The sequence below is a fragment of the Podarcis pityusensis genome (genome assembly GCF_964106645.2).
Source record: "Podarcis pityusensis genome assembly, chromosome: 9".
Classification (NCBI taxonomy): Eukaryota; Metazoa; Chordata; class Lepidosauria; order Squamata; family Lacertidae; genus Podarcis; species Podarcis pityusensis.
The window spans coordinates 56,676,688-56,703,046 of NC_138034.1; the positions used below are offsets into that span (position 1 = coordinate 56,676,688).

A 26,359-nucleotide genomic window follows, 5' to 3' on the forward strand; every position below is an offset into this window, starting at 1 on the left:
CTCACAGTGGTTGCAGATAGGGTTGCCTCTCTCTCTCTCCACACACACACACACACACACACACACACCACAGCAGCAGTTCTGGGATGCAGGAAGCTTGCCAGGGTAAATTCCCCACTTGTCATGTTGTTAAAGGCCCAGCAGCCCTGCCTTGCGGTGTGGAGAAGGGGGGGGGGGCGACACTCACCATGAGGCTCTGCACTTGAGAGCACCTACCTTTAACTTAATGTGCACTGACATCCGGATTATGCAACTTTGCTTAGGGCTGTTCTTTTCCTCTCGCGGCTTGCCAGTTCCGAGATCCAGGTGAGACGTTTACAACATCTGAGCTCAGCTTGGCCCAGGCCTTTATAATCGCACCTCTAACAAAACCTACAGAATCCTTTAGTGTTTCGTTTTACTTTTAAACCCCCCCCCCCAATTTCTTCACCTTCTTTTATTTTTTCAGATGGTTTGCAAATGTGACGAATATTTGTTGCGCAGATCTCTGGCACTTGTCAGAAAATCCCTGCGAAGTAATTGCTTTTGACTTCTTGCTGGGTAGAATGCCCCAGCTGCCTTGTCATATTTCTTAGCATCTTCATTTTCCTCATACCCAATCCTGTTTCAGCCTCAGCTTGCTGCCCCCCCCCCAGCAAGCTAGAAATGACCACTTCCTTTCTAGAAAGCAGAGCATGAGCATCAGTGCCGAGATAAAAGGCTGCACTCCTAAACCACTTCCCTCAGAGTGAGCTCCTTTGAATCCCATAGGGCAGGTTGATCACGTCTGACTGGTCGATCCCCGGGATGTTTTTTTTCAAGATCACGGCTGATCACTGGCTCCTGTATCTGGCCCTGAACGGAAGATGGAGTTTTCGCTGCAATGCTAACTGTTTCATTAGCGATCTGTTGGTGAATGTCTTTCTTCCTTTTTTCCTTTGGCCTGATCCTGTCAAAAATCGGGCATTCACTCCCTAAAAAAAAGCTCAACCACCTTGCCCTGAACTCCCCCCCCCCAAAAAAAGTGGTACATTCCTTCCTAAAAAAGCTCAACAACTTCAACCTGAACCCCCCAAAAGCAGGATATTATTCTCTTTAAAAAGTTCACTCTGACTTGAACCCCCCCCAAAACAGGATATTCTTCTCTCAAAAAAGCGCAAGAACTTGAAGACCTGAACCCCCCCCCCCCAAAAAAAGGGTAGATCACTGCCAGTTTTTTATTCTGGGAGTAGCTCGCAGTCTCTTGGGAGTTGGACGCCCCTGCCATAGGGTATATTTCTGAAGTGACACGGGCCACATTCACACCGTTCATTTAAGGCACATTTAGAACATCCGAAAACATGACAAATCAATCACAGTCATTAATTTCATGATGGCCATGATCAGTGCCTGTCAGCCATCAAATGCCTCAGTAAACAGGAATCTTTTAAATTAAGTCAATAAGGAAGGAGGCAGATGCACCACACAAGGGAGGGCATTCTACAAAAAGAGAAACACCACGCAGAAGGCCCTGCCACACAGTGAGTAAACACCAACCGGGCAGTAGTCAGAGGTGGCGGCAGCAGGGCCTGAGATGGTTTCTACTGAGACAGATATGGAGATAGTTACAGGTCAAACAGCCACAGTGATGCAATTTAGTGCTGAGGATATGACTTCCCACACACCTTTTTAATTCCCCACTGCCGCCGCTGCCTTTTGGTCTCTCCGTCTGGCCTAGAAGGAAAACTGCTGCAACCTTTGCAAAGTGTAGTGTATGCACTAATGGCTGATTAATTCTGAGCAGGCAGGAGGAAATGGTGGAATGAGAGAGGGGGGGAGGGAGAGAGGGAGAAGCAAGCAGCAGCAGCAGCAGGGTAGAATCCTCATAACTGTGTGCGCACTAGATAGCTCTGCCCTTGATTCATCCAGGAATTGCAAATGTAAGCTGATAAAGCTGGCAGCCTATACTAATCCACAGCTAAGTGCATGAAAACTGATTAATAAAACAAAACTACAAGCTCTAGCAGTTCCCACCGTTCAGCAGTTGACCCGCTTTTAAAATAAAAAAATAAACGAATGAACACATAGATGTGGCTTCTTCCCTGAGACAAGGTTCACATTTGGGGATGCAGCAACGGCAGTGACCGAGAGCATCTCTCGGTGCTGCAACCAACCCTTTCAAATGCCTCTCTCCCCATCTAGGGGCTGGAAAATATTCCCCCGACACATGTTTTCTACCAGGTCTTCCATTTCAGGTTCTATTAAATGCTTCCTGGTGGTTTCTGCTAATGTTCTCATTATTTAGAAGTGACAAAGGGATACATTTTTGTTTCCAGGAGAGCTAACGGTCTTAATTTTCTTAACGTGTTTATCTCACTTGGGAGCTATTCTTGTGGCAGTGCTATTAGAACAGCATACATTCAGAGCAGGCTCAGCAAGCTGCATGCTTAAAACCTGTGATCTGTATTTGTTCATCTGGGCGAATGTGGGTGTTCCACTGATATTTAGCAATCCTGGTATAAACAACACTGGCTGGTGCATAGATGGCAACTGGCCTCTGCTGGGCAGAAATGGAACTGCGATCTGTATGGTTTGCTGGGTTGCAGAAAAGCTGGCTGGTTGTACCTTAGCCTCGCTGGAATGCAAGCCTGATTTTGTAGGGAAACATTGGCCTACGATTCACACAACCCACTCTGCTTGGCCTGACTTTCAGCTCTCTCAGCCTGTGACAAGGCAGTTATGCGCAAAAGCAGCTGTTATGTGGGGTGATTACCTCGTCTCCAATGCGTTTACCATTGATATGAAGCCTTTGGTTGTGAGCTGTCAAGACTTGTCATTAGGAGATCAGTATGCTGTTTCTAACCCTCTCAGCAAAAAGAGATTAAAACACATTATTATTATTATTATTATTATTATTATTATTATTATTATTACTACTACTACTATTATTACTATTATTATACCACCATAGTTAAAGCTATGGTTTTCCCAGTAGTGATGTATGGAAGTAAGAGCTGGACCATAAAGAAGGCTGATCGCTGAAGAATTGATGCTTTTGAATTATGGTGCTGGAGGAAACTCTTGAGAGTCCCATGGACTGCAAGAAGATCAAACCTATCCATTCTGAAGGAAATCAGCCCTGAGTGCTCACTGGAAGGACAAATTGTGAAGCTGAGGCTCCAATACTTTGGCCACCTCATGAGAAGAGAAGACTCCCTGGAAAAGACCCTGATGTTGGGAAAGATTGAGGGCACACGGAGAAGGGGACGACAGAGGATGAGATGGTTGGACAGTGTTCTCGAAGCTACCAGCATGAGTTTGACCAAACTGCGGGAGGCAGTGGAAGACAGGAGTGCCTGGCGTGCTCTGGTCCATGGGGTCACGAAGAGTCGGACACGACTAAACGACTAAACAACAACATACCTGTAGATCTCAGGACTGTTCTCAACATAAATTCACAATATAAAAAAACCCACATAAAATACATAATAAAAATGAGAACAAAATCAAACCAATCCACAACGGATTTAAAAGGATGTCAATCTGCCAAAGGCCAGGTTGAAGAGGAGCATTTTCTTGTGGGCCTAAAGATGTATTAAGGAAGGCTCTAGCTGGGGAGAGCATTCCACAAATGGGGAGCCACTGCAGAAAAGGCCCATTCTCATGTTGTCACCCTCTGGACCTTTCGCGGAGGAGGCACATGAAGATGGGCCTCAGGGGATGATCTCAGGGTCCAAGTAGGTTCAAATGGAGGGAGGGAGGTCATGACAGAATTGCTTTAAATCAGTACATGGCTCAGGCTAGGAGGTGAGTTCTATCACTGCAGTGGGAGAAGCTACATTGTTTAAAGGGGTCTAGTCTTTTCAGCAGATGTGGACCTCTGCAGAACAAGGAAGATGGTGCTTCTGTTGGAACTGGAGTCCTCAGAGTGAGAGCGTGGCAAGGAAACCGCCTCAGGCTGGAATGGTGTTGACTGAATGGCTTCCTCCTGTGCTGGAGTTTCTGTGACAATGAGGACAGTTGTGGACAGGTCCTTCTCAATTTCTGATTCTCCATCCAAGTCCATGAGCTCATTCTCCCAAAAGGAGATGTTGGACCTTGAAGCCATGACATGCAACTGCCACTAGGATTGTCCTGTATTGGAGGAGAAGAACATACAGGCTTGCTTCCTTGACTATGGAACAATGGTCCTAAGAACTGAAGATGAATCCTGCTTGATTGGGTCAATGGTCCATTTAGGCCAGCATCTTATTATTGCAGAGGTCAACTAGATGCCTGTGGGATCTTTGCCATAATCAATTCTAATCTTTTAGGAGTAGCTATGGGCCATGTTTTTGAAGATTGTAGAAGTCGTCCTTTTTCCCCTGAATGTGCAAATTGCTTTGGATGCCAAGGGGCTGTCTGTCAGTCTCAGCCAGTTTATGCATCACATGTACCTAATGTATACAGGTGTGTAATGATTTTAGTGCTTGCAAAACCCTAATGTGCAAACTTGCCATTACTATGGAACAATCCAGGAGAGCACAGAACAATTTCAATAGATTTCAAATAGTTTGTTCTAAGGCAGCCAAGCAATTAAAACAATTTAGCCAATTAATGTCTTTTTAAGTGGCTAACTGAGCCATTTATCCCCAATATACCACAGAAAATAAATGCACACTCTCACAGGCCAATTCTTTCACAGAGATCCTGGTGGCTTTTTTTTTTAAAAAAATTGTTCATTCCTCTGCTTGTTTGTTTTATTATGCTTCCATCGCTGCCTAGTAATGTTTGTTCTCTGGGAACCTCGCAGAAATGCAGAAGAGTAAGGTATAATATTGGAATGCAGTAACAAAACAGAAGAAAGCAACATAAAAATTGGTTATTTCTGGTAGAAGAAAGGGGGTGGGAGGAAACCCCATTAATGAAACTAAATATAAAATAAAACACAAAGATTAAGAAGCCCAGATGGTAAAACACCAGGCTTGGGTGAATAAAAAGAACTTAACATTATGCTGATGACACAATCGCCACTCCATAGCCAAGAGGCTATTCCATAGCCAGGGTGCGACAATGAAAAAGGCCCATCTCACTTAGAGAGACGTGGGGAGTAGGACCTCTGAAGAGGGTTTTAAAGGCTGGTCAGGCATCTATGGAAGAAGCTGATCCCTGAGGTCACCTGCTCCTAAGCTGATAAGGGCTTTTTAAAACCAACAGTTACCTCCTGTGCTCCTAAATCCTAAGAAACTTCGTACAGTAGTACCTCAGGTTACATACGCTTCAGGTTACAGACTCCACTAACCCAGAAATAGTACCTTGGGTTAAGAACTTTGCTTCAGGATGAGAAGAGAAATCGTGCTCCAGTGGTGCGGCGGCAGCAGGAGGCCCCATTAGCTAAAGTGGTGCTTCAGGTTAAGAACAGTTTCAGGTTAAGAATGGACCTCCGGAATGAATTAAGTACTTAACTCAAGGTACCACTGTATGTGCAAAAGGGAATTGAGAGGTGTGTCTGAACATCAGCCCTTCCCAGTCTTCGCACACTTTGAATTCTCCACAAAATATTTTTTAAAACAGACCTGTTTTCATCAAGGCCCAGAAGTTAACCGATTTCCATTTGTATATTTCCACTTTCTGCACTTCTTGTAAAATGTGAAACAACCTGGAGACGTGTGCAGAAACTGGCATCTAGATCAAAAGTAGGGGGCCCATTTTTGGCCTGAGAGCTGCATTCCCTTCTGAACAACCTCCTAGGGGCCACATGGCAGTGGCAGGTGAGGCCAGAGGCACAAACGAGTGTTTGCGCTACCTTTGTACTACAGGCTGTTTTCTGCACATGCTCAGACACTCCTCTCTATCTCTTCATCCAGGAAATAAAGAGGTGCTATTATAAGACTCCCTGGAAAAGACCCTGATGTTGGGAAAGATCGAGGGCACAAGGAGAAGGGGACGACAGAGGACGAGATGGTTGGACAGTGTTCTCGAAGCTACGAACATGGGTTTGACCAAACTGCGGGGGGCGTGCTCTGGTCCATGGGGTCACGAAGAGTCAGACACAACTAAACGACTAAACAACAACAACTTAGGTGTCAAGGAAATGTCCCAGATTTTTAACCAGGACTGTGGCTGAGGAAGGGTGTAGCCTGGTAAGTGTTTGGAGGACCAGATAGAGAGTCTTGGAGAGCCACATTTGGTCCCAGGCCTGAGGATGCCCACCCCTGATCTAGATATACCTTTAAGAGATTATTCTGTGTTTAATTCAATGAAGTTCTGACAATGTAGCTCATAAGAATCCTTTTGCTTTGTTCCATCCTATGGGAAATCAGTTGCTATGCCAAAAATGGTGATGATCTCTTCACTTCACTTCACTTCTCCTCTCTCTCTCTCTCTCTCTCTCTCTCTCTCTCTCTCTCTCGTTCTTCAGTGGCTGAGCCCCACAGCCAGCAGGCTGGGCCATGCACACTTTGGCAGATCCCTCTAGCAGCAGGAAAGGATGATGAAGGGGTCTGCAGAAAGAGGAAGAGGTCACAGCTGTCCAAGCAATGGAAACGACCATGTGCTTGTTGGTGCTGGCTGATAAGCGCTTTTGTTTTCGGATCTAGGAGTGAAACATAAAGAAATCTGAAATATTTACAGCTCTAAGGTCGGATTCTGACATAACCATTTCCAGTTTTCATGCTAGTGGTGGGAATGGAGTGTGAGAACCTCTGTATTCAGAAGAACAGTCTTATTTCAGCACATTTCAATATTAAATGTTAGGAGCTGTTTTGGTGTTGTTCTTTGCAGGTCCCCATACCTGGGAAAGTAGAATCATAGAATTGTAGAGTTGGAAGGGACCCCAAGGGGCATCTAGTCCAACCTCCAGCAATGCAGGAATCTCAGCTAAATCATCAATGACAGGTGGCCATCCAACCTCTGGTTAAAAACCTCCAAGCAAGGAGGAGAGCCCACAGCCTCCTGAGGGAGTCCATTTCACTGTCAAACAGCTCTTACTGTCAGATGGTTTTTCCTGATATTTAGTCAGAATCTAGAAGTGTGAACATTGTGTCTGCATCATTTTCCTGGATAATGTCAGTCAGACGTGTAGCTTTGTTTGTGACCCTGCTTCTCCCGTGCTCTGTCCTGTCTGAACCCCAACTCCTGTCACAACCTGGGGTTTAAAACTAGTCCAAAATAGGCTGCAAAAATTCCACATCTGCCTTGATTACATCTCCCAAAGCTAGTTAAGACTGCTGGTTCCTGTGTTGTTTCCTGATACCATAAACCTTACACCATTGCTTGATAGTGAGACAAATAACATAAGTTTCAGTGGAAGCTGAACTGTAGCAGTACAGAAACAGCGCTGATTACGACGAACCCAGGATGGGATGGAAATCATTGCCTCCTTACATCCCTAATGGAGACTGGCTGGCGTATTTAATGGTGAAGGTAAAGTACTCTTCATATGCTCAGGAGCAAATTCAGTTATTATTGATGAATGAATTCTTAAATGTGAGACATGGTCATGAAGCTAAACTTTGGCATAAATCAACTATTGTGTCAGAATAAGCTTGGAGGTGGTTCTTGCTGTGGAGCAAGGTAAAGTGCAAGAGAAGCAGGAACCCTTGAGGGAAAATTGGATTTAACTGAAGTATGAGACGTCCAAAGCAGTCAGGCCTTCTGACTCGCTTGAAAAACAAGGCTCTCATAGCACTGAGATAAATAGCCTTCTCTGTCACTTCTTTGGAATGAGAATCAGTGGAAACAGCAAGTTCTGCTGCAGCATCGTTTTCATGAGGTGGCAACAAATTACTATGGCGCACGTTATATTTCATCAGCATGTTTGGCTCCCCCTCCCCCATTCAAAGACCACTCTCCCCCCACACACATACACTTTCTAAGCAAAGAAGAAGTTCGTTTCAAAAAGTTATACTTAACCTGCTGGTTTTGCTTGTTCTGAAGAGGCTCCTTGAGCTTTGAAACATCCGCTTAACCTGCGAAGCAACTGTAGAGATACCAGAGAACAAACTCTTAGTGGTGGAGAAACACACTTTGTGTATTAGAACAGCATTTCCCAACCTTGGGCCTCCAGCTGTTTTTGGACTACAACTCCCATAATCCTCAGCTAGCAAGACCAGTAGTCAGGGATGATGGGAATTGTAGTTCGAAAACAGCTGGAGGCCCAAGGTTGGGAAACACTGTATTAGAAGATATTGGTCATTCTCTACAAGTTCAGTGGGCCATAACTTGGTGGCAATGGACATGCTTTGTGTGTTAGAAAGTTCCATGGTCAACCTCCTAAAGAATTCCAGGTCATAAGGATGGAAAGACGCCTGCCTCATACAAGACCCTGTTTCGCACAACAAAACAACTTCCAACCTGACCTCTAGTAATCAGTCTGGCCTGCTACACCATGTGACATATATTGGAAGGCCTAGTGGACACACCCACCAATGGACAAGAACATTATCACCTGGCTCAAACAAGAACAGGAAACGCCTGAATGGGGGTGGAGTTAAAATCCACACCTTCTGAAACGATATGAGAACCAAAACACAATGTTTATCCCAAGCTTGTGATGCAGTTCGCCAACCCAATGTGTTTAAAAAATAAAATGAATATATTCCAAAAAATACTGTAAACAGGTTGATACATTGGCAGGGTTTTAAATAAACGCTTGCAATTAGTAGAAAATTAGAAAATAATAATATGGGAAATAATAATTGGAAAAGTATAAGTATGGAAATGCAGAAGAACTTGGTTTATATAAGGAACCAGAAGAGGGTTTGGAGGGAAGTCTAGAGATTCAAAGAATCTCAGAGAGAAGGTTCGTGAAAATGTATTTGTATAAATCTAGATCTGGTAGAAATGTGAATTAATTGTTGTTGTAAAAATGTAACTGTGGAAAATTAATAAAAAATTATTTACAAAGGTAAAAAACAATAACGAATATATTAGTAAAAAAAAAATTTTCATGCATTGGATTATGAAAAATTGCTTGCAAAATTGTGTACAACAGTGTATTTTGCCTCATTTTTTGCTTCACATGAGTCTTCACGCTAGCACCAAGGAGAGCTACTGATGAATGGTGTTGAGTGCATTTGAATTGGTTCAGATGCAACCAGTGTGCCTCTTGGAGAAAATTGTATCACATGCTGCTAACACCGAAGGAGATATAAGCAATTTCACAGAGGGCCTTTCTCAGTTAATGGTGGGTTCCTTACTCCCAGGAGGGTTGTCAACAGGCGACTCTGCAGTCTGGCTTTTTGAGCAAAACGTACCTGCAAGAGAGAAACAAAACCTCGGGGGAGAGTTTGGCATTAATTTTAAGTGCATTTTAAATTTTAATTTTAAGAAATGCTCATCTCTGACCTGTCACGTTCACTAATTCAAGATACTACCAGTTTTACTAGCTGTGGTGTATTTTAAAAAATAATAATGACAGTATTCATGCTGCTATAAAAATATTAATTATAAATATAAAACTTGGGGAAGTGTGAAACAATAAGACACGTTATTTTAAATAACATAGGTCTTTAAATAGGTCTTTTAAATGTTTCGCTCTCATTTTGACTGTTGATGGCTACCTAAATCAACATGCACAGTGGTCCCTACCACTCCCTAAACCATCTTCTGCCCATCTTGCCTGCAAAGCCACCTTCATTTTCAGACAGTGGAACATATCCATTCCCAACAAAGTTGCTTAGAATTCCCAAGGTAGTTTTCTTTTCCACAACAATAGCAAGCAATGGAGTCTGTTTTCTGTGTGTGCTCCTTACCTGTATGACAGACTAGGCATGGGGAGCCTTTGGCCCTCCAGACATTGCAGAACCACATCTCACACCACCCCTGGCTATTGCACATCCTTGCTGGGGCTGATGGGAGTTGTAGTCCAGCAACATCTGGAGAGCTGAGGGTTCTCCACACCTGCTATCAACTATTCTTGATAGTCCCTTGCAGAGAAGCTGTAGTTCAGCAATGAAACACATGCTGGTCATTGTAGACAGTAAGCTAGCTGGACCAATGATCTTACTCAGTATGAGGGAGCTTTCTATGTTTGATGTGGGAATGGCGAATGATAAATATAGAGGGCTGTCTCCAACAAAGTCATCCTCTAAGTATGGGAAGTTAGTCAGGTCCACTTGATTTCAGCAGGCCTTGTCTTAGTGGCTTTGTTGGCTGCAACTCGGTATTTTGTACACAAAGGCTGCCATCCTCTGCACACTTACTTTGGAGTAAGCCTCATTGAGCCCAGTGGCTCTTACATATAGGATTTGTGCCACAAATGTGTGACGTTGGTGACATATTGTGAGGCATGTGGCTCGTGAGCTATATGAAAGGCGGAGTGGCAGTTTGCCTTTCACAAGCAATACTAGATTGCTGAGTATTTCGTCACACTTCTTTGATCCTGCAGGGATAAAAGAGTAAGTGACCAATTGCAAGTGCTATGCTCAATTAAAGGTGTGAGAGAGGCTCACTGGGAGCTAATAGCACCTTTATCACTCTTATTAGGCTAGTCAGAGTACACAAACACAGTCATACATAAACATCTCCCTAGGAGACAGGCCAGATTGACAGCTACTTCTGAAAATCAGTGATGATGCGTTACTAAAGGAGAGCAAACCTTCGGTTCTGGAAGAGTTAGCATCGCCCAGAGATGATGCTTAATGAGAACAGTGGGAAAGCCTTGGTGATAATGAACAGACAGCGATGTGCAGGGCTCCCCTGGAGCCTTAGAAATCCCACTGGTTGCTTTTTATTGCGTTGGAAAGGCAACCCGTGCCTTTGCTTATTAATTCATCTTGATGATGACTCGATATTTGTCCAAAATTGCATCTGGCTTCATCGCAAATGGCCAAGAAGATTAGACACTTCATGCTGTCGGCAATTTGTTTATCAAGTTGGTTTCAGGGGTTGCATGGTGGTGAGCTGCATCCTTGTTAAATGTCAAAACAGGAAAACCCCTTTTCTTTACAATAGCTTCATCTGTCTTTTGAATTAATAGTGGGGATATATTGGAGAAAAACAGCAGTTGAAGATTTGGGTAGTAGCCTGAGAAGGCTCATCATTGCAGGGTGAAGTTACAAGGACCTCATCTGTATGCGGTTGTTGCAAGCTTTGGGAAAGCTGCCCTCAAACAAGGGGTCCCTTTGGGTCCAGGACAGGTAGGCTTAGGCCAAAATCACACCATACATTTAAAGCACTATGGTACCACTTTAAACAATCATGGCTTCCCTCAAATATTTCTGGGAGCTGTACTTTGTTAAGGGTGCTGAGAGCTGTTAACCCACTCTGGTTTCCTAACCACCAATTGTTCTTCACAGGGAAGTCTGAGAATTGTAGCTCTGGGAAGGGAATAGAGGCACCCGTCATTTGCTGACAGAAGCGGCAGATTCAGTCCAGCCTTTTCCTTCTGCCTGCATCTGTCTCTGTCTTGTGGTTCTGACTCAGTCCAAACTCCACTGACCACCTTTAGTGGAGCGAGTTCTGTGGGGTGAGGGACATTCTTTTGTGGCGCTTAAGCAAGGAGGAGGTGGAGCCATCCTGTCCTCAGCCCTGCCTCTGGTCAGCTTGGCACAGGACTTTTTACCTGCAGGAAAAATCTCCTCTTTTGGTTTCTTGCAGAGGCAACTTTTCCAAATGTGGTCGCACCATAAATTTGTATAATGGCATTGTGATATTTCCCTTATGTATACACCTTAGTGCACATGTTTCCCTCATATTATTCTGTTCACATGATTTGGTTGGGGAACTGCATTGCAAAATTTGGAGAATTCAAAGGAGAGCTGCATTTCAGGTATTGTTTTGGTAGAGCCAGTTAGATAAGTTTATATTAAAATGTGAATGGAATCAAATTCCTTCCCTATTCCTAGCATATCAGTGCTGGAAAGCTGCAAGCAATAGAATGTTCTGTTTAGATTAGGCCTGATGCTGATACACAAAAAGCTATTTTGTACCAATGGTTCTGATTCAGGGGCACAGAACAGGAAAGAATGCAACTATAGCTTTCAGGTCACCACCTTTTAGAGAATTCCAGTATAATTTACAACACAGCAAAGGCAATGTATATTTAAAGCCAGCCTGCTATCATTCCTATCCTAGAACGCAGAACTGCCAAACATCTGAGAGCTGTATATTATGAAGTCCACAAAACTGAATGTCAACACATTTTTCTGGAAATGTATATAAATAAGGATTGGCGATATTTTTGCTAACGGTGCTGACACCGAAAGGGTGAACAAGAGCAATATATCAGAAATCAAGGACAATTCTCTGTAAGCAGCTGGGAGTTTGGAAGGGCCGGCAAGAGTATCTGTCTGGGTTTTTCATTTTGAGGAAGTACATTTCCTTTCCTATATTTTTATGGGCCTCGTCATTTGTGTTTAACAGCTGCCTGCCGTGCAGGAATCCAGCAGGCAAACCTTTTCCTGAAATGATTTTAGAAAATGATAGGCAAAGCTGTACCTGCTAAAGTTTTGAACGTCAGGCTGTTGTTAAAATCGCAGGAGCTGGTCAGTAAAAGAAAAGCTGGTCATCAGGCAGAAATCTTGCATGTGGCAGAAAGGGTATGTAGTGCATCCGGTGAAAGTGAGCAGGTGAATGGGCGATGGCATGGTGGTAAAATCTGAAAGGCAAGGGCTTGCTCTTTTTCTTTTTCCTGAAGTGGTTTTAATAAACATAATGCAAACAATTCAATAAAGGTAAAGGTAAAGGGACCCCTGACCACAAGGTCCAGTCGTGGCCGACTCTGGGGTTGCGGTGCTCATCTCACTTTATTGACTGAGGGAGCCGGCGTACAGCTTCCGGGTCACGTGGCCAACATGATTAAGCCGCTTCTGGCGAACCAGAGCAGCACACGGAAACACCGTTTACCTTCCCGCCGGAGCGGTTCCCATTTATCTATTTGCACTTTGATGTGCCTTTGAACTGCTAGGTTGGCAGGAGCAGGGACCAAGCAACGGGAGCTCACCCCGTCACAGGGATTCGAACCACCGACCTTCTGATCAGCAAGTCGTAGGCTCTGTGGTTTAACCCACAGCGCCACCTGCATCCCTAAACAATTCAATACAGTGAATCAAATCCTTATGGGGTGAGGGAGGGAGGTAAAATTCCTTCTGCATTCCTTCTCCACTATACCACTGCCGTTGGGTGGAAAAGTGACATATTTGTGATTTAAAATTAAGTAATGGAGGAGGAAGAAAAAGATTGTGGAGGGGAAAGCTATCACTGGGGATAGCTCAGCTGGCAGAGCATGAGACTCTTAATCTCAGGGCTGTGGGTTTGAGCCCCACAGTGGGCAAAAGATTCCTGCATTGCAGGGGGAACCCTCATGGCCCCTTCCAGTTCTCTGTTCATGTTCTCCCTCCACTGTTGAAAGCAGTATGCCTTTGAATAGCAGCTGCTCAGGATTTCAAGTAGAAGAGTGCTGTCACACTCGCATCATGCTTTGTGAGTTTCCCATAGGCATCTCTTGGCTACTGTGAGAAAATAATAATAATAATAATAATAATAATAATAATAATAATAATAATACTAATAATAACCAAATATTAAAAACAATACAGCGTCAGACATTAAAAACTTCCCTAAACAGGGCCGCCTTCAGTTGTCTTTTAAAAGTAGAATAGTTGTTTATTGCCTTGACATCTGCTGGGAGGGCGTTCCACAGGGCGGGTGCCACTACCGAGAAGGCCCTCTGGTTCCCTGTAACCTCACTTCTTGCAGCGAGGGAATTGCCAGAAGGCCCTCGGCGCTGGACCTCAGCGTCCGGGCAGAACGAGGGGGGTGGAGACACTCCTTCAGGTATACAGGACCGAGGCCGTTTAGGGCTTTAAAGGTCAGCACCAACACTTTGAATTGTGCTCAGAAATGTACTGAGAGCCAATGAAGATCTCTCAGGACCAGTGTTATATGGTCTCAGTAGCCACACCCAGTCACCAATCTAGCTGCCTCATTCTGGATTAATTGCACACAAAATTGAACACAAAGCTGGGCAGATGGCCCTATGACCTGCTCCATCAGGGCTCATTGTATGCTCTTAAGAGCACAGTATTTCAGTGCGACACAGATTGCTAACTATAGAGCAGCACAAGATCTATAAGCTATCTCTATGGTGTGACCTTCACGAAGACGGGATGCACAATACAGGTTTTCAGAGAGCGGCATTGGTCCCTTTGGCAAAAGTTTGCCAGTCCCATGTGCCGTGTTATGGCAGAATGAATTAAAGCAGGCCCTCTGCCACCACACAGACGCACAAGAGTTGCACTAATCCATAGCAGCAATGTGTGGGAGTGACCAGGCACCGAGGGCACGGATTTGCAGTCATGTTACCTGCTGCATCGCCTACTCACCGCAGCATAATTGCTTCCTCCTATGCTTCAGTCCTAGAGGCAACCCAACACGAAACGAAAGCCGGTTATGCCAATCAATACGCAAATCAATACACTTAATTTTCTTTTACCGTTTGTTAATGGGGGAATGAAAACAAGTAATTGGATACCATCGTCATCTGCCCGTGCTGAACCCGTCTCCCACTCTTTTCTGGCAGACAGCAATAATTAAGCCCTCCTGCTTTCATTTTGGATTTGCCTCAGATGGTGATCGAATAGCTTCAGTGCAAAAGCACAGGCACAAAAGAGCACAGTTAATGTGTGTGTTGGGGGGAGGGGGGTGGATGAACGAATCTACAAACACCAGAACATACAGCGCATTTCCCATCACTCGGTTTCTCAACATTTGCAAAGGAACATATGAATCAATGCCGCTGAAAATTGATTACTGTAACACTAGCTACATGGGGCTGCCCTTGAGAAGGTTCCAGGACCTTCAAATGGTGCGACATGTTGCTGGCTGGTGCTCATCTGTCAGAGAACATCACTCCAGTCTTGTTTGAACTAACTACACTGGTGACCTGCTTATTTCTGGGCTCAAATCAAGGTGCTAGTTTTAACACTCAAGCCACTAAAAGGATTTTATTTGCTTCTGTGTTTTTGGTTTGTTTTTGTTTGTTTTAAAAAAAACTGGTTTTATTAGGGCATAGTTTTATTGATGTGTTTTATTGGATATGATTTTTATATTATTACATTTGATTGCCTATTTTGTTTCTTTTCTTGTTAGCTACCTTAGGCACCATTTGTGTGTAAAGGTGGGATCAGGATAGATATAGATAGACAGATGATTGATAGATTATAGATAGATTGATATATGATAGATAGATAGATAGATGTTAGAAAAATAAATAGATAGATCACCTTCTCCCATGTGTACCAGCCCAAACACTTCATTTAACATCAGAGGCCCTTCTCTGGATGAATCTCAACAAACATCTACTAGAAGCAGAGCCTTTTCACTCGCACAACTGCTAACCACACCCTAATCACATAAGGGGGTGCGTGGGGCCAGGCCTGCTTATTCCCTATCACTCCACACATTTAGAGGGACATCTTGAACAGAGGAGCCTGGACTGCGTGCATAGATAACCTCCATGACTGAGAACCTAACACAGAGGAACCTGAGGCACATTGAAGAGCAGAGATATATTTCAGCTGGCCAGGTCTGTGACACCTTTCGTGACACCTGACATACAAAGTAGACTCTCAAACCAGCCAGCGATGCTCCCTTGCCCCATTCCATTGCAAGAGGACAGTAGTAGTTTGCGAGAGAGTTCTCCTGCCATTGCATGGAGGAACCTGGAATAAGTGTCCAAAGATCCCAGAGTTCTCTGGGCAAGCCCCCATAATAAGTTGTTTGGTCCTCATGCTGGGGGGGAGGGACATGATTCAAATCACCACTGTCTGACTTTTCTAAAGCACAGCTACTTATTACATTGCATTTTCTCAGTAGCTGACATTGTGGTGGGGCTGCGCTGCTCACCTGACCTCCCACCAGCTGAGTCGTTGCTACATATCAGTATGGAGAGGGAGAGAGGTGAGATAGCAGCAAGGTGGGGCACTGCAAAGACACCAGCAGAAGCAGTGCTTGCACCATGCTAGCCTCACCACTGCCCTCCATCCCAGTTTGCAGCAATGACTCAGCCAGTGAGAGGTCAGGTAAATGGCACATTCTCACCATGCCATCTGCTACTGCATTTGATCCTTTTTCTGAAAAGTGTGTATGCATGTGTGTGTACACACACACACACACACACACACACACACACGTATGAAGAATCCATTGATTAAAGGGTACATTAGCAGTAATACTACAGTTGGTGTCTGTGGGATTCTTGGAGCACCGAACACCCTCAGCTCTGCTTTCAGCTACTAATTACCCAACCAGTCATTAACTGCTGCTAACAATTGATTTGCAGGGAATTATTGCTTAAATAGCAGGAGGTATTTAAGAACAAAATAAATTAAAACAAAGAGCCTCTAGATCCCAGGCAGGAAAAGGGGACTGTTCGTAACAAAGAGAGGAGCTGCTACCGCATTGCAATTACACACTGATAAACAATCATTGAGAAGTGAATTTCTTTTCAGTGCCAATGACATTTTGCATCATGGTCCCAGCGTCTGTGCTAATTAAAAAATGATTGGGAAAGAGTCATCATGATGTTATCAGAAACCTAACGGAGGCTGCTAGTTTTGAACTGATAGGCTTATTAAAAAAATATTTAATTGCAAGCTGCAATTATTCGAAGATGTGCCACATACTACTTACTCTGTAGCAGAGATGGGGAACCTGCAGATATTGGACTCAACTCCCATCAGCCCCAGTCTGAACTGAGCAGGGTTGATGGGAATTGTTGTGCAGAAATGTCTTAGAAGGCCATTGATTCTTCATCCTTGCTCTACAGCAGGCTTCCTCAACCTCGGCCCTCCAGATGTTTTGAAACTACAATTCCCATCATCCCTGACCACTGGTCCTGCGAGCTATGGATGTTGGGAGTAGTAGGCCAAAAACATCTGGAGGGCCAAGGTTGAGGAAGCCTGATCTACAGCATCCAGGAATGCCATGGCTCACAAGAACTTGGAATCAGATTTTCACTACAGAGTTCCAAAGTTTTTCTTCTACTTCCTGAACATGGCAAGGCTGGCTGGAGCTGATGGATTGGGTAGTCCAAAGTATCTGGAGGGCACCAGGTTAACAAAGGCTGTTCTCACTTGTACCTAGTACAAAATACAATAGGGGGCAGATCACTCTGGCCATTCTGTAATTTGAGTACAGTGGTACCTTGGTTCTCAAACTTTATCTGTTCCAGAAGTCCGTTCTAAAACCAAAGCGTTCCAAAACCAAGGCACACTTTCCCATAGAAAGTAATGCAAAATGGATTAATCTGTTCCAGGTTTTAAAAACAACCCAAATTTAACATGGATTTTACTATCTAACAAGACCATTTCTGAGTTCGGGTTCAGGTTAATTTTAGGATTGGTTAGTGTTAGGGCAAGGATTAGAATTAGTGTTAGGGTCAGTGTTGTTTTATGTTTTCTTGTGATTTCGATTCATTTCCACTGTACAAGGAAAACAGGCAACAAGCTGGCTCTGCTGAAGGCACTTCTGATGCAGCAGCTAAAGTAAGAAATTGACTTGTGGCACCTCAAAAGGCAAACACAATTATTACGGCACCAGCTTTCGTCAAATACATGAAGTGTTATCCTGAGCTGAATGGTGCAGGTTGGAGGGAGCAGTTGCAAACAGTGAGGTCAGAAGAAAATGACATCTAGACAAGTACAGACAGTGATAATCACATCATTAACACACATACAACACAGTTGTTGATAACATTGGCATCCTGGTATTAATAAACCCTGAAACACATGTTGAGTGACAGAAAAACCCATTGTCCCAATTCATAGCACTGAACCTCTTGATGAATTGCAATCCAGTGGTTTCATGTCCTTGAAAGTTCTTTTCTTCCAGTATGACTACCTTCAGGTCAGCTACAGAGTGTCCTAGGTATTTGAACTGCTCCCACCCTAGTTTTTGGATATTTTATAGTTTTGCATCCATTTATTCTTTTGTGCAGAGGCCAGCATGTCTGTCCTCTGTAGAATGCAGAAGGGCATGGCTGGCAGTTGGTGCCATATGCAGTACAGTGGTACCTCGGGTTACATACACTTCAGGTTACATACGCTTCAGGTTACACACTCCACTAACCCATAAATAGTGCTTCAGGTTAAGAACAGTTTCAGGTTAAGTACGGACCTCCGGAACGAATTAAGTACTTTACCTGAGGTACCACTGTATTGGAAGCTGAGCAAGTGAAAGAATCTCTAATGTTGCGGATGGCATGATTCAGCCTTGTAACAGTGTCACCAGACTTGATAAGGAGACAGAGTTGGCATCTGAGCCTATCACAAATTCCATTCCTTGGTGTGGTTCTTGTGTTGATCTCCCTGCTAATGTAGCCTGTGGACTTTCACTAAGGAAATAGTGTGTGTTCAGCTACAGTGTTACAGGGGTGGCTAACCTTTTCTTGCCCAAAGGCCATATTCACCTTTGGCCAACCCTCCAAGGCCCACATGACAGCAGTGGTTGTTATTGTTGTTGTTGTATTTTTATTTAGATTTAGTTATAATAATAATTTTATTATTTATACCCCACCCACCTGGCTGGATTTCCCCAGTCACTTATTACCCACAAGTCTCCAAGCCACATACAACAGATTTAAAAACATAAGAAAAAGCACAAAGGAAACTTTGGCGGCACACTAACAGGGATGGGGAGAATTTGATTCAGTTTGCGTTTAAAGTTGAATCGGTCAAATTTTCATTTTTAAAAGCAATATTAGAACCAATACACAGCCACCCTTCAAAATTCACACTTCTCTGAATTTTGCAATGCAGTTACAAATCTGAGCAATGTTTACAAAAATGTATGCATTGGGGTGGAATCTGTATAAAAAAAAAATACCTCTGTGAAAAGGACATTAAAATGCAATGTATTACTCAAAACCCCATACAAAAATGTATGCATTAGTCAAACCCCCCTACCCAAATGTGTTTCTTAGAAGTTCACACTAAAAGGCTGAAGAATTTTCATGCCATTTTTTGCAAATAAGCAAACTGCTGCAGAAATATGGGAAACTGAATTTAAGGTGGGAAATATGAGAGATGTGAAATTGATAGCTCCTTCCATCCCTACACACTAGTAACCAAACAACACAATCTCAGTCTATCAAAAGCCTGAGAAAAAAGATAAGTCCTTACTTGGTGCCAACAATATATCAACCAAGGTGCAAGGCAGACCTCACTAGGGAGAGCATTCCATAGATGGGGAGCCACAGCTAAAAAGGCCTTGCACCTTGGCACCACCCTACAAGTCTCGCTCAGAGGGAAAGGGCCCCAGAAGATTGAAGTGGTTGGGGTATGCCCACAAAGCAGTCTCACATGGTTGGGGTATGCCCACAAAGCACTCTCACATGTGCAAAGCACACACACCTTTCCATTTATTTATTTATTCATTCATTTATTTATTTATTTATTTTTGAATTTATATACTACCTTACACCCAGAAGTTTCCATCCACCCCACCTCTGTGTTCTCCTTTTGAGGGGTTTTCAGGGAGTTGGAAAGAAATGCTTGATGAGTGTGACGTTAACATATGAGAGTGCTGGAGGTGAAATAGTTAAATAGGTTACCCAATCAGAACCCAGGGGGGTGGAGTCAGAGCAACTATAACACCAGCTCTGGGAGGGGCGGAAGAGGGGAGTTCATTGGGAGTTGGGTGGTTGGTTGGAGTGGGAGTGAATTGGGATAGAGTCTGTGGGTAGGTTGAGTTAGTGTAGCGAAATAAGCTGAGTCAGGAACAGTTAGGAGCTAGGAAGACAAGTAAATATCTGAGAGGTGATTTAGTGAGTGAGAGCAGGTAGTGGAAGTTATAGGTCTGGATAGGCACCCCAGGATTGTAATTGATACCGTTTATGAAACCACACGCTTGTTAAAATGCAATAAATAAACAGAAGTTTATGTTCCAATTTAACCCTGACTGGACTCAGTATTGTACCAGGTAGGGCCTGGGTGGTGGCAGTGAGGCATAAAGTGGTGGCACAGGGATCAATAGACGGTGAAACATCCGGGGACCCTGTGTGATCGCCACAATGAGTTGGACCCAGACAGGCATACTGTTAAAAAGGCCACTTTGTTTACATTGAATGTGGTCAGTAGGACCAGGCATTTCTCTCTCGAAGCTTCTGGCCTCAGAAGGACAACGGGAGTGGACAAATGGAAGAGGAAAGATAGGCAGGGTCTGTTCGTTTGCAAAAACTGAACTAACATTGAAGGGCAAATAAGGGCAAGCACTGGACCGGGGGAAAGGATATAATCATATTGTGGAGCCACTCCATAGCATTTATATAATTTGAGGCAAAAATCACCTACACTAATGACATGACAGCAGAGGATTCCAACATCACCCACTGACCATGCTGTTGTTTCCACAGAATAATATCTCATTTAGTCGGATTAAGAACAGTGAAGTGCAAATTAATATTGATTAGAAATCTGGAAGGGTGTCATCCGAATTAAATGTCATGTCAATTTTTATTTCTATTTTTGCTGCTCAAAAGAAGAAGCACATCTTATGACATGCCTGGAGGAAGCGTTTGGCTTTTAACAGAGGGTGGGAAGTGAATCTCCCCCCGCCCCACTCCGAAGGCAAGTTCTGCTATTTTCAAGAGGGGCGTCTTTAAGAACAGAAGGGCAATGATGGATGCAGAGCTATGAAGAGGGGGAGTGACATGAGGTCTGAGTGTGGGCAGAGAACAGCTCCGACTTTCTAGTCTCCAACCTCCACCTTTGGTGGCATGTTGCCACCAAACTCTGCATTCATTGTCCGAGAGAGAGGTGGGGGGGAATCACTAAAATCTACAGCTATTTCCATTGCCATGGCAACAGTTGCAAGAAAAGCTTGCGATACAGTCAGATACAGACCCAGCCTATCAAGCAAACACAATTTATGTGTTCTTTTATTTGCTTCTTTCCCCCCCCCTCTTACCCTCCTACAGACATTTTTATACAGTTGACTCTGGATTTGGATTCTCTGAGGTGCTGGGGTTAGGGATGGAGGAGAAATTGGATTCATTTAAAGCGAAATCTATCAAATTTGCCATTCCCTAAACAATATGTGAACTGAATCACAGCTATCCTTTGAAATTCATGCTTATCTGAATTTAGTGATGGAGTTATCCAACCAAATGATGTTTACAAAGATGCATGTATTGGGGAAAGTATACATAAAAATGAATATATCATAGAAAATAACAGAAAAAAATATATTATATGAAGGAAAAAATTTGATGGCTTTTTTAAAAAAGAAAGAAAGAGAGAGAGAGTGCAAATCTGAAAGTTAAGAAAACTAAACTGCATTTATACACAACAGACATGTGCAATGAGAATATATTTAAACAAATTAATACATGCAAAAGGATTTCTGCTTCTAGGGGGAAAGTGGCAAATATACTTCTTTAAAAATATATGATCTCCTTCATCTGTATGGAACACCATCCTCTTTTTGGTAAAGAAAAGGCAAGTTGTCACTTGAGATCAGTATTCATTTTTCTCCAGTTCTAGCTATTAGTTAATGTCTGGCCAGAACTGTCACCCTGATGTTCTCCGTGATGTTTTTAATTTCATAAAGTTGACAGGTTTGCAGGGTGGTGATGCTAGCAGTTTTAATCAGAAGTGGGCATGCTGGAATAGTTTAGGAAGGGAAGGTTACATCTCTACCCTCACTAAAGAAAAACATTTAATTAACCATTTTTAAAGTCATCAATATGACTGTAAACAAATTGCTTGTTTTGATTGTCATGTGTTTTGAAATGAATTAATATTTAGACCACTGTTGTAATGATTTTGTATTTTTCACCATCACCTTGTGAGCCACTATGGGCACAACAAACATTTAAAAAAAAAACCAAGCTGATTTTAAAATGGATTTGTGAAACTATTTCTCATGAGTCTGGTATGTAAACCTACAGCTATAGTCCACACTTCATCATGTGCTCTCTTAACTCGCAGACTCTTCAGGGTGACATATAATTTGCATGTATTGTAAATATTTTATGTTGCCCTTTGATCAGGTCCTTGGGACAGTCTACAAAGATAAAAAATTAAAATTCTAAGTACAAAAAGCCAAAACAGCACTTAAGAAACCTTGGGAAGGGCTGTAGTTCAATGGTGCACAGCTGGATTTTATGAGATAGTCACTCCTCTCTTGGGCTTGCTCATCAGAAGGTCGGCAGTTCAAATTCATGCGACGGAGTGAGCTCCCGTTGCTCTGTCTCAGCTTCTGCCAACCTAGCAGTTCAAAAGCACACCAGTGCAAGTAGATAAATAGGTACCGCTGTGGCAGGAAGGTAAACAGCGTTTCCATGCGCTCTGGTTTCCGTCACAGTATTCCGTAGCACCAGAAGCAGTTTAGTCATGCTGGCCACATGACCTGGAAAGCTGTCTGTGTGCAAATGCTGGCTCCCTTGGCCTGAAGCAAAATGAGTGATGCACCCCATAGTCACCTTTGACTGGACTTAACCGTCCAGTTACCTTTACCTATTTACCTACCATGTAACCTTCAAGTCAAAAAAATTATATTCTGAGGACCCAACTCCATGTTATATAAATGATATCAATAAGCAATAACCTCATGGGTTGTTTTTTTTAAAAAAACAACGAAATGCTAAATTCATAGCAGAAATTGGCATTGGCCTTTCAGTATGTGGGGAGGGGAGATTTAAGCCTTTCCTACTCAGCAGTGATCTTGGAAAAAATATTGCATATGACAATTAGTATTTTGGGGGAGGGGACCTAATTCATGCCAACCACCATCACCAAACTCCTGGCATTTATTTATTTGTAAAACTCACAATTAGGTCATTAACATAATTTGTCATTAGACTCTGAGGAGGGGAAGAAAACCCTGACATTTCAAGTCAAAACCTGAGACCACAGAACCCTCACCCTACAGTATCCTTTCCCAACCTTGTGTCTTATGTTGCTATTGGACTTCAACTACCATCAGCCCCAGTCAAGGCAAATGGCCAAGGATGGCAGTTGTTGTAGTCCAGCACATCTGGAAAGGAATAGGCCAGGGAAGGCTGTCCTTCAAGACCCCATGAGGCCAAACATATTTCTGACTACTAGCCAACTTTCATCTTGAATCTAGCGGGGCCATCAAGACATTGATCTAGCTATCAAAGTGAAGAGTTAAAATGTCAAAACAGACCCTGAATTTGCCAAGTTATCATTCCCATTAAGGAGTGCAAGAACTATTAATTATCTCTTAGGGAACTTTTATTCCGAGCGAAGGGCTCAAGATAGCAGTTCATTTCATCTTGAAGGCTGTTTTGCCTGAAACTGTAATCTCGAGTCCTTTTACCAGTCAGAAAACTTGACAGGCAACCGAGTAGGTTATTAATATATGTGATGGCTTCAAGTGCAGTATCAGATTTACTGCTTGGCTTGGGGTTTGTCTAGACGGGTTGTTTTATTAAACAGCAGAAGGTTTAGAAATTGTTTGCAATGACAGGGCTAACTGACATCATTCTGACTCCTCTAATCAGCAAAGATGTGGGATTTGAAGAGGGCAAGGAAAATGCCACTGTCTCTTTTTAATTAATAATGTGTACATAATTTCCTCTGCAAAATTAGCTAGATAGTCCTGATCTTAATACACTCTACTTAATTAAAGAAAATGGTCTTCCTGACAACATTCTGATATTAGGCAAGTAGGTCAATGGTTTCCCTTTGTCTAATATTTGTACATTTCTCTGAAGAAAAACGAGGCCTTCAAATCACAGAAGGTCTTATTACCCAGCTACCCACATTGCATTGATTCAGATCCTGGTACAGTATCGGGTAATTGGATCTTGCCAGTTTATTTTACAATAAAAGGGCATATGTTATTTAGATAGTTTGATAATGTGAGAGCAGTGACTTAAGAAAAGGAGGGGGGCTGGGAAACTCATCATTATTTGTTACTCTAATCCAAATATTTTAAGGTAAGAAGACTCAACTGAGTCAAAGCTCAGGCACACTCCAAGGAGCCATGGATCCCCAAATCTCAAAACTGATGTTGACTGTGGACCAGTCCTGTGCATGTTCACCTAGAAATGATTCCAGCTGTGTTCATGAAGACTTACACCTAAAAATCATCAGGGGGCCATCAGATCATCAGGGGGTTTGGACTGGGTGTTCATCAGTATGCAGATGACACCCAGCTCTACCTCTCCTTTAAATCAGAACCAGTGAAGGCGGTGAAGGTCCTGTGTGAGTGCCTGGAGGCAGTTGGAGGATGGATGGCGGCTAACAGATTGAGGTTGAATCCTGACAAGACAGAAGTACTGTTTTGGGGGGACAGGAGGCGGCAGGTGTGGAGGATTCCCTGGTCCTGAATGGGGTAACTGTGCCCCTGAAGGACCAGGTGCGCAGCCTGGGAGTCATTTTGGACTCACAGCTGTCCATGGAGGCACAGGTTAACTCTGTGTCCAGGGCAGCTGTCTACCAGCTCCACCTGGTACGCAGGCTAAGACCCTACCTGCCCGCGAACTGTCTCGCCAGAGTGGTGCATGCTCTAGTTATCTCCCGCTTGAACTACTGCAACGCACTCTACATGGGGCTACCTTTGAAGGTGACCCGGAAACTGCAATTAATCCAGAATGCGGCAGCTAGACTGGTGACTGGGAGTGGCCGCCGGGACCACATAACACCGGTTCTGAGAGATCTGCATTGGCTCCCAGTATGTTTCCGAGCACGATTCAAAGTGTTGGTACTGACCTTTAAAGCCCTAAATGGCCTCGGTCCTGTATATCTGAAGGAGCGTCTCCACCCCCATCATTCAGCCCGGACACTGAGATCCAGCGCCAAGGGCCTTCTGGTGGTTCCCTCATTGCGAGAAGTGAGGCTACAGGGAACCAGACAGAGGGCCTTCTCGGTAGTGGCGCCTGCCCTGTGGAACGCCCTCCCATCAGATGTCAAAGAGATAAACTACCTGACATTCAGAAGACATCTTAAGGCAGCCCTGTTCAGGGAAGTTTTTAATATGTAGCGCTGTACTGTTTTTAACACTTGATTGGGAGCCGCCCAGAGTGGCTGGGGAAACTCAGCCAGATGGGTGGGGTATAAATAATAAATTTATTATTATTATTATTATTATTATTATTATTACACACAGGATTACAGTCTTACATGGTCAAACAGGATACATCGGCCAGGGCTGCAGAACCTGTGGCCCACCAGATGCTGCTGAACTAAATATCATCCCTGGCTAACAACCTCTGGAGAGCCAGAGATTCCCCACCTCTCAGCTCAGGAGAACATGTAGAAGCCAGTGGGATCATGCTCAATAGCTGGTGAGTGCCTGGAGGACTGATGCAAACAACTCAGTCCACTCCACACATTCATTTCCAACAAAGTGATTAATTTTAGGTAACAATTCTATACCCTCTTATCTAGTAGCAAACCTCATGTCTAGCTTCTGAGTAGCATTAAGTTCTTTTGTTCCCAGTAATTAGAAAATTACTGGAGGGTTTCTAGTTTAATTGGCTGGTAAACATGACACTGATCAGTTGATTCTCCCCCCCCCCCTTAATTTACCAGAAACACCATTATTTATATGATCAGTGGCAATGGCCATTAGGCATGATGGCCGTTCACAACCATCAGAGGGAGCATGAACTTCTGATCCAATAGAGTTCTTCTTATTCTCAGTGTGGCCAACAGTGAAATCAGATTCAACTGCCTATCTGGTTGGCTTCTGTGCATGCAGATCTTGACATCCTCCTTAGGTAGCAAAATGTCTTGGACAGGTCCTGAATACAATTAAGAGAACAAGCACATGTTTCAAATGATAGGGCATTTATAAGGGTGAATTAGTCTTCTTTTAGTCTTGAATAAAGGCTTTAACAGGTACATTAGGCTTCTATCATCTTTGTATAAGAACAAATTTCACACTTGTCGCATTTTGTAAGCAGCTTAACAGCAGTAATAATCAGCCAACTGTCTTCTTCTATTATTCCACTAGTGACTGGCTTTTGTGCTAGTGTTTAAAAGATGCACCCAGTGAAGAAACACAAGATTAAATAGCCAATGATACAGGACAACAGAGCTTTCTGGCATTAATATGAGTAATTCATTTACCACACTTTGCTGGTATGAGTAAATAGATTCCCCCACCCCATGCAGCAGAAGCTAATGACTGATTATAGTTGCACATTGCCATAGAAACTAGAAAGAGCTCATCCATAAATCAAAGGTTATAAAGTGAATACACTCAAAATGTGTCATTAGAGATTGAAGTCACCCTAGACTGATTCCTTTGCAAAATGCCCTGTGCCCAAATCTTATTTTTTTTTTTATTGTGTGCATCGAAGGAGGATTTATCTGCAAAGTGTTCTACAAGACAACTGACTAGATTATGTGTATTTGTAGCTATGTTTGCAAAGGCCAGCGTGAATGGCAGTGCAGGCTCTCTGTGGGATGGAAACCAGGCGCTGATGAGTCACTGTGTATGATGC

General features: G+C 43.4%; 1 long non-coding RNA gene across 1 annotated transcript in view; it reads right to left on the bottom strand.

Moving 5' to 3' along the window:
- Positions 1-5,657: 5,657 nt before the first annotated feature.
- The window catches only part of LOC308485093, a 41,525-nt gene continuing 20,823 nt past the window's right edge, over positions 5,658-26,359 (bottom strand). The window contains exons 2-3 of the long non-coding RNA XR_013990341.1: positions 7,852-7,918; positions 5,658-6,532 (exon numbers count right to left, since the gene is read on the bottom strand). This is a non-coding gene — a long non-coding RNA (uncharacterized lncRNA). The remainder of the gene's footprint in view (positions 6,533-7,851; positions 7,919-26,359) is intronic.